This window comes from Pan paniscus, chromosome 6, assembly GCF_029289425.2.
Source record: "Pan paniscus chromosome 6, NHGRI_mPanPan1-v2.0_pri, whole genome shotgun sequence".
NCBI classification, from domain to species: Eukaryota; Metazoa; Chordata; class Mammalia; order Primates; family Hominidae; genus Pan; species Pan paniscus.
This window is the reverse complement of record NC_073255.2, coordinates 88,576,448-88,588,204: the sequence shown is the minus strand read 5'-3', so window position 1 is coordinate 88,588,204 and position 11,757 is coordinate 88,576,448. Positions and strand designations below refer to the sequence as shown.

Here is an 11,757-nt window from a genome sequence, read left to right as displayed (position 1 = left end):
AATGCTGGGATTACCGGTGTACCCACCACACCTGGCCTCTGGGCAGATTTTTATGTTTTTATTTTTAATTTTTAATGTTTTTTTTTTGGTATCTAAAATACCAAAATACCATTCTGTCACCCAGGCTGGAGGGCAGTGGCATGATCTTGGCTCACTGCAACCTCCGCCTCTTCATTTCAAGCAATTCTCCTGCCTCAGCCTCCTGACTACAGACACGTGGCACTGTACCTGGATAATTTTGTATTTTTAGGAGAGATGGAGTTTCACCATGTTGGCCAGGCTGGTCTCAAACTCTTGACCTCAAGTGATCTGCCTGCCTCGGCCTCCCAAATTGCAGGGTTTACAGGGCTGAGCCACTGTGCCCAGCCTAGGATTTCTTTGTCTTCTTCCAGTAAGTGTTAGTTCAAGCTCTCCTCTCCCCACTGTTGTTTCTTATCAAGGCCCTCAGCAATCTTCTAAAAACCATATTATAGATCTAAAGTTGCTTTTCAATTCTGGAATTCAAAAAGGTCTGGAGGCTGGGCGAGGTGGCTCACTCTGGTAATCCCAGCAATTTGGCAGGCTGAGGCAGGAGAAGGGCTGGAAGTCAGGTGTTCAAGACCAGCTTGAGCAACATAGCAAGATCCTTGTCTCTACATCTCTACAAACAAAAAATTAGCTGGGTGTGGTGGCATTCACATGTAGTTTCAGCTACTCAGGAGGCTGAGGCAGGAGGATTGTTTGAGCCCAGGAGTTCGAGGATGCAGTGAGTTATGATTGCACCACTGCACTCCAGCCTGGGTGACAGGGTGAGACTCTCTCTCTTAAAAAAAGAGGAGGCATGGGTGGGCATGGTGCTCACGCCTGTAATCCCAGCTCTTTGGGAGGCCAAGGTGGGCGGATCACTTGAGCTCAGGAGTCCAAGACCAGCCTGGCCAACATGGTAAAACCTCGTCTCTACTAAAAGTACAAAAATTAGGCAGGCTTGGTGGTGGGCACCTGTAATCCCAGCTACTAGGGAGGCTGAGGCAGGGGGATAACTTGAACCTGGGAGGTTGCAGTGAGCCGAGATGGTGCCTCTGCACTCCAGCCTGGGTGACAGAGTGAGACCCTGTCTCAAAATTAAATAAATAAATAAATGAAATAAAACTGTGGACCTCCATACCATAGACTCTGCAGCCATGAAAAGTGAGGAAGCCTTCCTGCACCCACAGAGGCCAGTCTCCAAGATATATCATTAGTGAGAAAAGTGAGGTGCTGAACAGTGTAAATGGCATACAGTTTGTGTAAAAATAATTATATGGCCGGGCACGGTGGCTCACCCCTGTAATCCCAGCACTCTGGGAGGCCGAGGTGGGCGGATCACGAGGTCAGGAGATCGAGACCATCCTGGCTAACACGGTGAAACCCCGTCTCTACTAAAAATACAAAAAATTAGCCGGGCGTGGTGGTGGGTGTCTGTAGTCCCAGCTACTCAGGAGGCTGAGGCAGGAGAATGGTGTGAACCCGGGAGGTGGAGCTTGCAGTGAGCCGAGATCATGCCACTGCACTCCAGCCTGGGCGACAGAGTGAGACTCCGTCTCAAAAAAAAAAAAAAATTGTATACACCCAGATGTGAACGTATATACATAACCGTTTCAGAGAATGCACACAAGAAATTGGAAACAGCCCTTCCCTCAGGAGAACAAACCAACGTGGCTGCGAGACAGGAGAGAAACATGAAATTCTAACAGCTTACTCTTTTGTACCTTTGGAATTTTGTAAATGTGCATTCCTCATTTGAATAAATAGACATCTTTTTTTTTTTTTTTTTTTTTTGAGACAGAGTTTCCCTTTTGTTTCCCAGGCTGGAGTACAGTGGTGTGATCTCAGCTCACTGCAACCTCAGCCTTCTGGGTTCAAGCGATTCTCCTGCCACAGCCTCCTGAGTACCTGGGATTACAGGTGCCTGCCACCATGCCTGGCTAATTTTTGCATTTTTAGTAGAGACAGGGTTTCCCCATGTTGGCCAGGCTGGTCTTGAACTCCTGACCTCAGGTGATCCACCCCCTTGGCCTCCCAAAGTGCTGGGATTACAGGCATGAGCCACTGCACCCAGCCAGTATTTTATATTTTTTTGAGACAGGGTCTTGCTCTGTCACCCAGGCTGAAGTGCAGTGGTGCAATCACAGCTCACTGCAACCTCCCCCTCCCGGGTTCAAGCGATTCTCCTGTCTCAGACTCCCAAGTAGCTGGGATTACAGGTGTGTGCCACCATGCCCAGCTGATTTTTGTATTTTTAGTAGAGATGGCGTTTCACCATGTTAGCCAGGCTGGTCTCAATTTCCTGACCTCAGGTGATCTACCTGCTGCCTTCCAAAGTGCTGGGATTATAGGTATGAGCCACTGGCTTCGGCTAGGAAATACTATTGGAACCCTGCTACTGAAAGTGTGGCCCATGGACCAGGAGCTTGGGCATTATCGGGAGCTTGTTAGAAATTCAGAACCTTGGGCCCTATAGCCCAGACTCCACCTTTTTTTTTTTTTTTTTAAGAAGGAGTCCTACCCTGTAGCGCAGGCTTGAGTGCAGTGGCATGATCTCGGCTCACTGCAACCTCTGCCTCTTGGGTTCAAGTGATTCTCCTGTCTCAGCCTCCCAAGTAGCTGGGACTACAGGCATGAGCCACTGCGCCTGGCTAATTTTTGTATTTTTAGTAGAGACAAGGTCTCATGTTGGCCAGCTTGGTCTCGAACTCCTGACCTCAAGTGACCTGCCTGCCTCAGCCACCCAAAGTGCTGGGATTACAGGTGTGAGCCATGGCGCCCAGCCCAGATGCCACAATTTAAAAGGCTTACTTTCCTGGGTCAAGCTGCCTTTTTTGGGGGTCATTAGGGAAGGAATGGATGTGTGCTCTACGGGTTCTTATAATAGCAATGAACCTTCATAATCAGACTCATTCCTTAATTTTGCTTACTTTTTCATGCAGCTGCATTAATACTACATTGTCAAAGACAAAGATGAACATGAGACATGAGATATGAGTTTTAAAAGGAGAGAAGAGCAAAAAAACAATACAGCTATCCAAGGAGCAAGTGCTGAGCTTGTGAAAAAACAGCTTCTATTTTATTAAATAATAGTGTTCCTGCAGGGATGTCTGAAGTACTCTGCAAGGCTAATTAGGACAGATCAATGTACACTTAACCTCTCCAGAAGGCTGAAAGGTGTGTAGTGACTATGTGTCATTAAAAATTTACTTGACCATGGGCATCAGATGTCCATGAAAGAATGACCCTGGTGAGTGCTCTAAGTTTTCATTTTACTCATGTCATTCTCAATGCATCATAAATGCCATAGACACCATTACTATCACCCAGGCTCATAGCAGCTGATGTGCTGTATATGCTTGAGAGGGTGGTATCAATTAACTATATTATCTATAAAGCCATACTTGCAATTACTACCACTTCACAATTTATCATTAACACATTTGGCAGTTTTTTTTCTCCAAAGTAACATTTATTTAAAGGTTAATCAAAATTCTTAGAACAGCATTTATTATAATGTGATTTTTTGATAATTGACTAAATCAGTGGCTCTTAAGAACACCCTCATCTCAGTCCCGCTCAGTATACACCACAGTGCCATTTGGGGAAAAGAAACACATATTAGAAATGTTCGTTTCAGACCTCGTCATGGAAGATCATATATTAATGTAATCAGGTGGTACATTTACATGCTCATTAGTAATTCATCATTAGTCCAAATGCTCACTATTAGGAATAAATGTACAACGAGTTATTCAGAATACCCAGAAAGAGTATTTCTTATTTAAACATTCAGGACAAGCTGACTGAAATAAGTGCACACCTTGAATTTGAACTTTCAAGGCACATCACTAAAGTCAATTAGTTATGTCAGGACACTCTTCTATAATAATCTCAATTATAAAATTCCTGCCTCTCCCTAACACAGGAGTTGGAGGGAGTTCCAATATCTGAATCTTTCTAATTCACTGTAACTGCAAAAAAATCTTGATGAAGTGTGTATTTAAATTTCATGCCTTAATACATAGCATGCCACTAAAACCACATTAGTTATGCTTTATGCTGCTTAATCATACGTCAAAATCTGTAAAATCTGTTCTTGCATGCTAAGGTAATTTAACTGCAATTAATCAATTAAGAAAATAAAATGTAATAAATGCCAAATAATGTAACTTCTTTTAAACAGACCACTATCTACACATTTATTCCCCAAATACTTATTAGCCGACACCATATAAGGAAAACATAATAAAAAGTAGACTTCACTGAGCCTTTCTCCCATTAGTAGCTTGCTCTAAACTTACAAATGTTTTAGAGAATTCTTTGGCATGATCTGACTTTCCAACTAAAATGTGAGCAACTTGAGGGTCAAACTTATCTTTTTTTATCCCGTGTGCCCAACACAATGTGTTAATCATAATAGGTGGTCAGTTTGTTGAATGAAAGAATTGAATGATTCAAATATCATGAACTAAATTATTTTATCGTAATGTTTATGAACTACAATACTTATATTTTTTCTTCTGACAACTATACATTATACTTCATTGGCATTTAACTAAAAGTAGTAGTACACTCTTAGTTAACTTTTTCATTTTTTTCATAGAGTCAGTTAGGTTTCATAGAACCATCAAGGTAGGTTGGTAGATATATTTGTTTGTATTTGTTCCTCTAAATGAAAATGGTGATTTTTTTTTCAAATATGTAATTTAACAACTTGATGAACATAGTTGCGGACTAAGACTTGGGAGGCTAATTATAAGTTATTAGTCCAGCTGGCAAGAATTTATTAAGCACCAACTGAATAAACCAAACTATGCTAGCAGCTAAAAATATATGAAAGGATATACTGAAAAAGAAAACCATGTCCTGCCTTCCAGACCTTAAATCAGAGAAGGTACATACATGTGCATTCAACAAACATTACTGACTACACTTTACACCATGCAAGGCACTAAAAGGGAGGAGGACAGCCAACAAGTCTCAGTTCTCAACAAGAAGCTAAAAAAGAAATTAACAAGTAACTGCATGCCAAGCACAAAGTCATGAATATCACTGAAAAATTACAAACTGATTCCCTTTGAAGCCTCAGGAAAGAAAGCAGGTGAAATCATGGAAGTCTTAAGGAAGTAGGTGCCATTAAAAATAGTTCAAGAGAATTTCCCTGATTACATAAATTAGTGAATTCACTAGTGATGAAGGCATTGAAAGTAAAGGTCCAGAGGTTTTCAGAGTAAGTTACTCACTTTCTTAAAAACAGCAATCTGTTTGTTCATCTCATCAAGTTAGTTTGGTGACATAAAAAAATTATAACTTCTGAATTAATGGCCATTCAGTATGAAGAACACTGAAGAAATTTCCTTTCAAGGTTCCTGATGGTAATTGTAGCTGAGGAATCTCAAGACTGCAAGTATCACAAGAATATTTTAACAATCAGGAGGTGCCCTCCTACCGTTGCACCACTTGCCCCATTGTGGAAGGCCACACTGCAATACAGTAGCCCCTGACCACATGTGGCTATTGAGTACTTGAAATGTAACTTTCTCAAACTGAGTTGTGCCATTGGTGTAAAATACACACTGCACTTCAAAGATTTATTTTATTTTTATTGAGACAGAGTCTCGCTCTGTTGCCCAGGCTGGAGTGCAGTGGCACAATCTCGGCTCACTGCAACCTCCACCTCCCAGGTTCAGGTGATTCCCCTGCCTCAGCCTCCTGACTAGCTGGGACTACAGGCACGTGCCACCACGCCTGGCTAATTTTTTTTTTTTTTTTGTATTTTTAGTAGAGACGGGGTTTCACTGTGTTAGCCAGGATGGTCTTGATCTCCTGACCTCGTGATCCTCCTGCCTTGGCCTCCCAAAGTGCTAAGATTACAGGCATGAACCACCGTGCCCAGCCCGAAGATTTATTTTTTAAATAATGTAAAATACGTCCATAGTTTTATATCGATCACCTGTTGATATAATAAGATTTGGGGGTATATTGACTAGAATGCATATATTATTAAATTATTTTCACATATATCTTTTTACTTTTTACTGTGGATACTAGGAAATTTAAAATTATATATGTGGCTCACATCATATTTCTCTTGGATTAGTGCATGTCTAAAGGCATTGTGAAGAAGAATAATTTTTTGAAGTATATCATGCTAGAAAGGAAGGATGCACGGCATTTTAATATGATTATTTGATATAAAAATAATAAGCTACTCAACACATGCTTCCCCATAGCTAGGAAAAACATAAACATTTCTCCTGACGAACTGGAATCTCCTGCCCCACTCTGATCTGGTAGTAGGTGGCATCATTTCTATGCCTCTCTTTTTCTCCAACTGGCAGAAAGGTGAGCCTAAAATTCAAGTTATTCAACTGCAGGATCTTTGAGGGAGGTCCTGGTTTTCTGGTTTAGTTTTATCCTACGCCCTTTTATTACGTGCCTTTGTTTTAATCCTTATTTTAATGGTTTTATTATCATAAGTTACCAAGATAGCGTTTTGGAACCAAGAAGAGCTATGGAGAAACAGAGTGAATGAGACTCATACTATGGTGCAATCAGTGAGATGCCACCCTTCAGAGCTTGGAAAGACTCATTATGTCTGAGGCCCATCTCTCTGATACAGGTGTGAAGCACAAGGGATGTTTAGCAATACCAGCCAGGACACACATTTGGGATCACAAATACACAGCAGAAACTATTCACAACTGACAACCACAGATCCATAAGACAGAAAGGCACCATATTCAAAGGGCAGAAAGAGCACTGAAGTCATGCAAGCAGCTGTAAGTAATAGGGTATCATATCAGGCAGAAGTAGCAGAGACTATCAGGAATACTTAGAAATCAGGCAGATGGTGGCCATCATCAGATCTGATTCTATTTCATGAAACACCACAGAGTGGAATTAGGGCATAGTGACAGCATCCAAAGATCCAAGGAAACTTAGCAGAGGCCTAGTCCCGTGTAGACAGAAGGGGACAATTTCCATATCTATAGAGCCACACTGGCCCCTAGGATATAATTCGGAATCATGGCCTCCCAGATCTAGTGAACTGCAGAGATTCCAGCTCAGAATGAGCAATAATACGGGAGCCCAGCAGTAGTAGCAGGGCCACTATATGTACCCAATGAGGAAAAGAGAGTCAAAGGCTCCAAATATTCTTCCTATTGTTGTTGAGTTTGGTCCAGGGACTGATAGGTTTGCTGCAGGTGGGAGTAGATTCAGCACACTTTTGTTCAGGCAGAAGCAGAGGAGGGAAGGAAGATGTGGCAAATGCCTTCTCTTTATAAACTGGAGGGATTATAGTGGTGACTATGCAACTCTTGTTCCAAAATCAATGCTTTAAGAATATTTAGGCAACTTTTAAAGAAATACTTCTTCTGAGCCTGGCCAACATAGCGAAACCCCGTCTCTACTAAAAATACAAAAAAAAAAATTAGCTGGGCATGGTAGCGGGCGCCTGTAATCCCAGCTACTAGGGAGGCTGAGGCAAGGAGAATTGCTTGAACCTGGGAGGCGGAGGTTGCAGTGAGCCAAGATGACGCCATTGCACTCCAGCCCGGGCGACAGTGTGAGACTCTGTCCAAAAAAAAAAAAAAATTCCTCTTCGGTGGCTTTCCAAATCTATGGAAACCGTACTGCTTCCTGTTAATTCCTATTCCTCTCCAAAAATGCTTGTAATATTTTTAATAGTATGGTTGTGTATGTCCATTTTAGCACTGGTGCAATCTTAATTAAGGTTGTAGAAAAAGTATAGAATTTGTGGAACGTTGTGTAACTTTGAGAATCCTTATGACTGCATTTTAAAGAAATAATTAACAACAAGGAATAACTAGTAATTTTTTCAGCTATAGAGAGGGATATGAGAAGACGAGGACACAGGAAAGATCATGGCCATATAAAAATCAGGACCACAGAGTCACCACAAATTATCAGAAATATTCTAAGTCAAGTATACATAAACTTGACTATTTTCTTAGAATGATTTTAGAAGATTTAGCACAAAAATGGGTTTCATTTCAGAGAATCAAAATCAATAAACATTTTAAGTGAAAAGTAGTACACAATTGACTACAACAAAAAATAAGGAAAAGTCTTGGGATTGAATCAACCATAAATGACCTGTTAAATGTAAAGTACATTATGACTATATAAGCAAAATTAAAAAAAAAAAAGGCCCAAGACCCAATGAATTCATCAATTTTTTAAAAAGAAGCATGAGATCAAAGGTAGAACTAAGTGGTGAATTTCACAAAGTAGACCTAGGCAATTTCAAATTGGCTGCTATACTTTTCAAGGTAAAGGACACAAACCAAAGGTACCTATATATACTTTTCGTGATATTTATTTCAAGGAGACAGATCAAATTAAAAACTTCAAGAATGTTTTCTGCCTGGTAAATATTCCAGCAACCCACATAGGCACAGACTCAGACACTTAGTCCAATAGAACTCCAAAGAGGTTTTCCTGACGCTGAGAAGAGGGGGTGAGTTTTGGGGGAAAAATTTTTAAAAATAAAGTACTTCCAGTCTATATATTGTAAACTCACCTATTCAAGGATTTGTGAAATTTAGAAACAGCCTAATAAAAATTCTAGGACAACTGAGTTGTCACAACGTCACAAGAGCACAAATTCATATTGAGTGACTTTTCTAGTAATATGAACAAAACCAACATAAATTTCCCTCAACATATCAGAAATAATATATATTCTATTTAGTTCCAAGAAAGAAAAAAAACTTTTATAACTTGAGAAAACTCAAAATATATGACAATCTGTCACTAAATTAAAATAAGCTATAGTAATAAGTGACTATGTAAAAAACCCACTACAACCATGCGTTCATCTTCACGTACAAAGGCTATTTTTAATGGGTCGGAGTAAAGCTTTGGCTGATACATGCTGATGGCAGAATAGGGCCAGAAATGAGCCAAAGCTGTGTGTATTCCAAAACTCATTGATATTTAAATCTGGAGTGGGTCTTTGTGCTTACATTTGAACATGTTGTGAGAACATGAGCCTCCTGTTGCTTTGGAGTAATACATGCTCATTCTTACAAAATGTTTGCCTTGTATGGTTAAGGTATTTTACTGAGGCTATAAAAGGAGGGCATATTACTTTGGTGGGGGTAGAGGAGAATCAGCACAACTATTTTGCTAGTGCACTACTGCTAATACATGTCCTGCAAATAGAAGCATGACCTGATGGGGAAGCTTTAAGAGACAAGAGTAGTAGAGACGTTTGTCTTATGACTTGGGAGTGGGAACAAGGTATTCCCCCAGATGTATGTATTACTTCCCCTTTGCTGAAATAAGCGCAAGAAATAACTAATGGTTTTCTCCGCTATAGAGACAGAGATAGGAAAGGATACAAAAAAGACCATGGCCATAATAAAAATCAGGACTACACAGTCACCACAAATTACCAGAAGATGAGAGAGAAATACTCTGTCAACTATACTACTGACATACACTGGAATGTCTTCTTAGAAGAAATTTTAAAGGATTTAGTGAACAACCAGTTATTATTTCAGAAAATAAAAATTAATAAAAATTTTCAGTGAAAGGTAGTATACAATTGGCTATTATAATTGGCTGTTTAGTTCTTTGTACCCTTCACAAAATTGCAAGATATTTTTTAACTTTTTATTTTAAAGTAATTAAAATTTCACAAAAAACATGCAAAGAAATGGACGGGAAGGTCATGTGCACCCTTCATCCCGTCCTCATTCTCAATGTTAACATCTTGCAAAACTGCAATATTAAAACCAGGAAACTGACAATAGTACAATCCATGGAGCTTTTCATAGAATCCATAGATATTTCACCAGCTATATATACAGTTATTTTTGTTTGTGTATGTGTGTATAGCTCTGTGTCATTGTATCACATGTGTAGCTTTGAGTAACCACTAGCACAATCAAGACACTTAACTGTACCATCACCATAAGACTCCCTACTGCTACCACTTTATGCACACCCCACCCTCTCCCCTTCCCCTCCCTAACCCCTGGCTACCACTAATCTTTCTCCATAATGATCTTATTTCATGAAGGTTGTATAAATGAAATCATTCAGTAATGTATCTTTTTAAGACAGGTTTTTTTTTTCACTCAGCACAATTTCCTTGAGGTTCATCCAGGTTGTTACCCATAATAACAGTTTGTTAGTCTTTATTGCTGTAGTCTATAGCATGCTTATATCACAGTCTGTCCAACCATTCACCCATTGATGGGCATATGGGCATTTCCAGTTTGGTGCTATTACAAATAAAGTTGCTGTGAACATTCATGTTCAAATTTCTGTGTGAAAATTAAATTGCAACATTTTTAAGGGAATGAGTGGTGTTTTATTCACTATTGTATTCTCAACACTTCATATGACACATAATAGGTAATCAAAAATGTCTGTTAAATGAATGAGTGAACCAAAAAACTGCCTCTAAGTGGCAGAAAATAAAAAAGGACTCATCTGTTGGGGGAAACCTAGTTGGGAGGAAATAGGCCAAGAAGAGGTCTTGAAGTGGCACTGGTAGTTTTAAGACTACAGCAGTGTTTCAGAAAGATTTCTGACACACGAACAAACACACATCAATCAGAATATTTTAAAATTTAATTTAAATATTGAGCTTCATATTAAGAAACTGTTTGGATTAACAAGCTATAGCTGACCTTTTTAAGAAACAACTGGGGAGACTTCCATTTCTAGCCAAGATGGACTGAAAGGGACTGGATGTGCCCTGCTTCCTGAAACAACCAAAAATAAACCCCGACAAAATATATGAAACAATGGTTGTCAAGACATGAGCTATCAGACCACAAAGAACGTTGATCCCTGAGGGAGGTGAATCCTATGAAGGCTCTGGCTTAAGCCCGTGAAGGTTTCTTAGCAGTGGCACAGGAAGGGCAACTAACTCAAGGGAGGCAAACTCCATGAATTGAGGAAACAGAGCTAAAGATATGGGATAATAAAGTAGCTAGAACTTACAGGACAGAGTTCAGGAGAGAGCAGATGCACAGACAACAATCTCTTGAAATCTGCAGAGAGTCTCAGAGATCTGGATATGTGCATGAGGAAGCTACCCAAGGCTGAGGAAAGAAGCATCGGAAATAATTATACGGGGAACAGTACCTGGCACCTTCCTAGGGCTGGAAATAGGCCTTTTCTCACCAGTCAGAATGGAAAATCTCTTAATTCATATGCAATTAGGTAGAACCTCAGTAGTGAGAAATGAGGTAGACTATGCACTGCTCTGGTCTCTCCTAGCTAACATTTTAATCCCAAAAAATTGAAAGCAAAAAGAGCCAAGTGAATCTATCTATATCTAGCTGGTGGCATAATCACACCAAAAGAAACAATTTTACATGACTTAAAACCTCAGTAATACATACATCTTTAAAGAGAAGAAGGGGGCTGTACACAGGGTGTACACAGGATGTGTACATCACTACTGATGGTAGTAGTCTTGGTATTATTATTCTGAGCCTGTTGTAAGTGTATTTGTAGCATAAGCAAATAAGTACGCTACTGTCATTAAGAATTAAGATTGTAGGATGGTCGGCTGGGAAGAAAGGACATTGATATGATACAAGATTTATGTGACTAAATTAAAATCCTGTTGGCCTGTATATTAATAGGAAGTATTAGTGTGAGCTCCTGATGTATTTAGTCTTAAAATTAAACATACACATGCACACTCTCACACACACACATACACACACTTTTTCTAGCTCTTTCCTTTGAAAGGGCCTA

General features: G+C 39.8%; 1 long non-coding RNA gene across 2 annotated transcripts in view; it reads left to right on the top strand.

Annotated features, from left to right (window-relative positions):
• The first annotated feature begins 1,698 nt into the window (after window positions 1-1,698).
• The window catches only part of LOC103786798 (uncharacterized), a 32,388-nt gene continuing 22,329 nt past the window's right edge, over window positions 1,699-11,757 (top strand). For both annotated transcript variants that reach the window (XR_008625991.2, XR_008625990.2), the window contains exon 1: window positions 1,699-3,180. This is a non-coding gene — a long non-coding RNA (uncharacterized LOC103786798). The remainder of the gene's footprint in view (window positions 3,181-11,757) is intronic.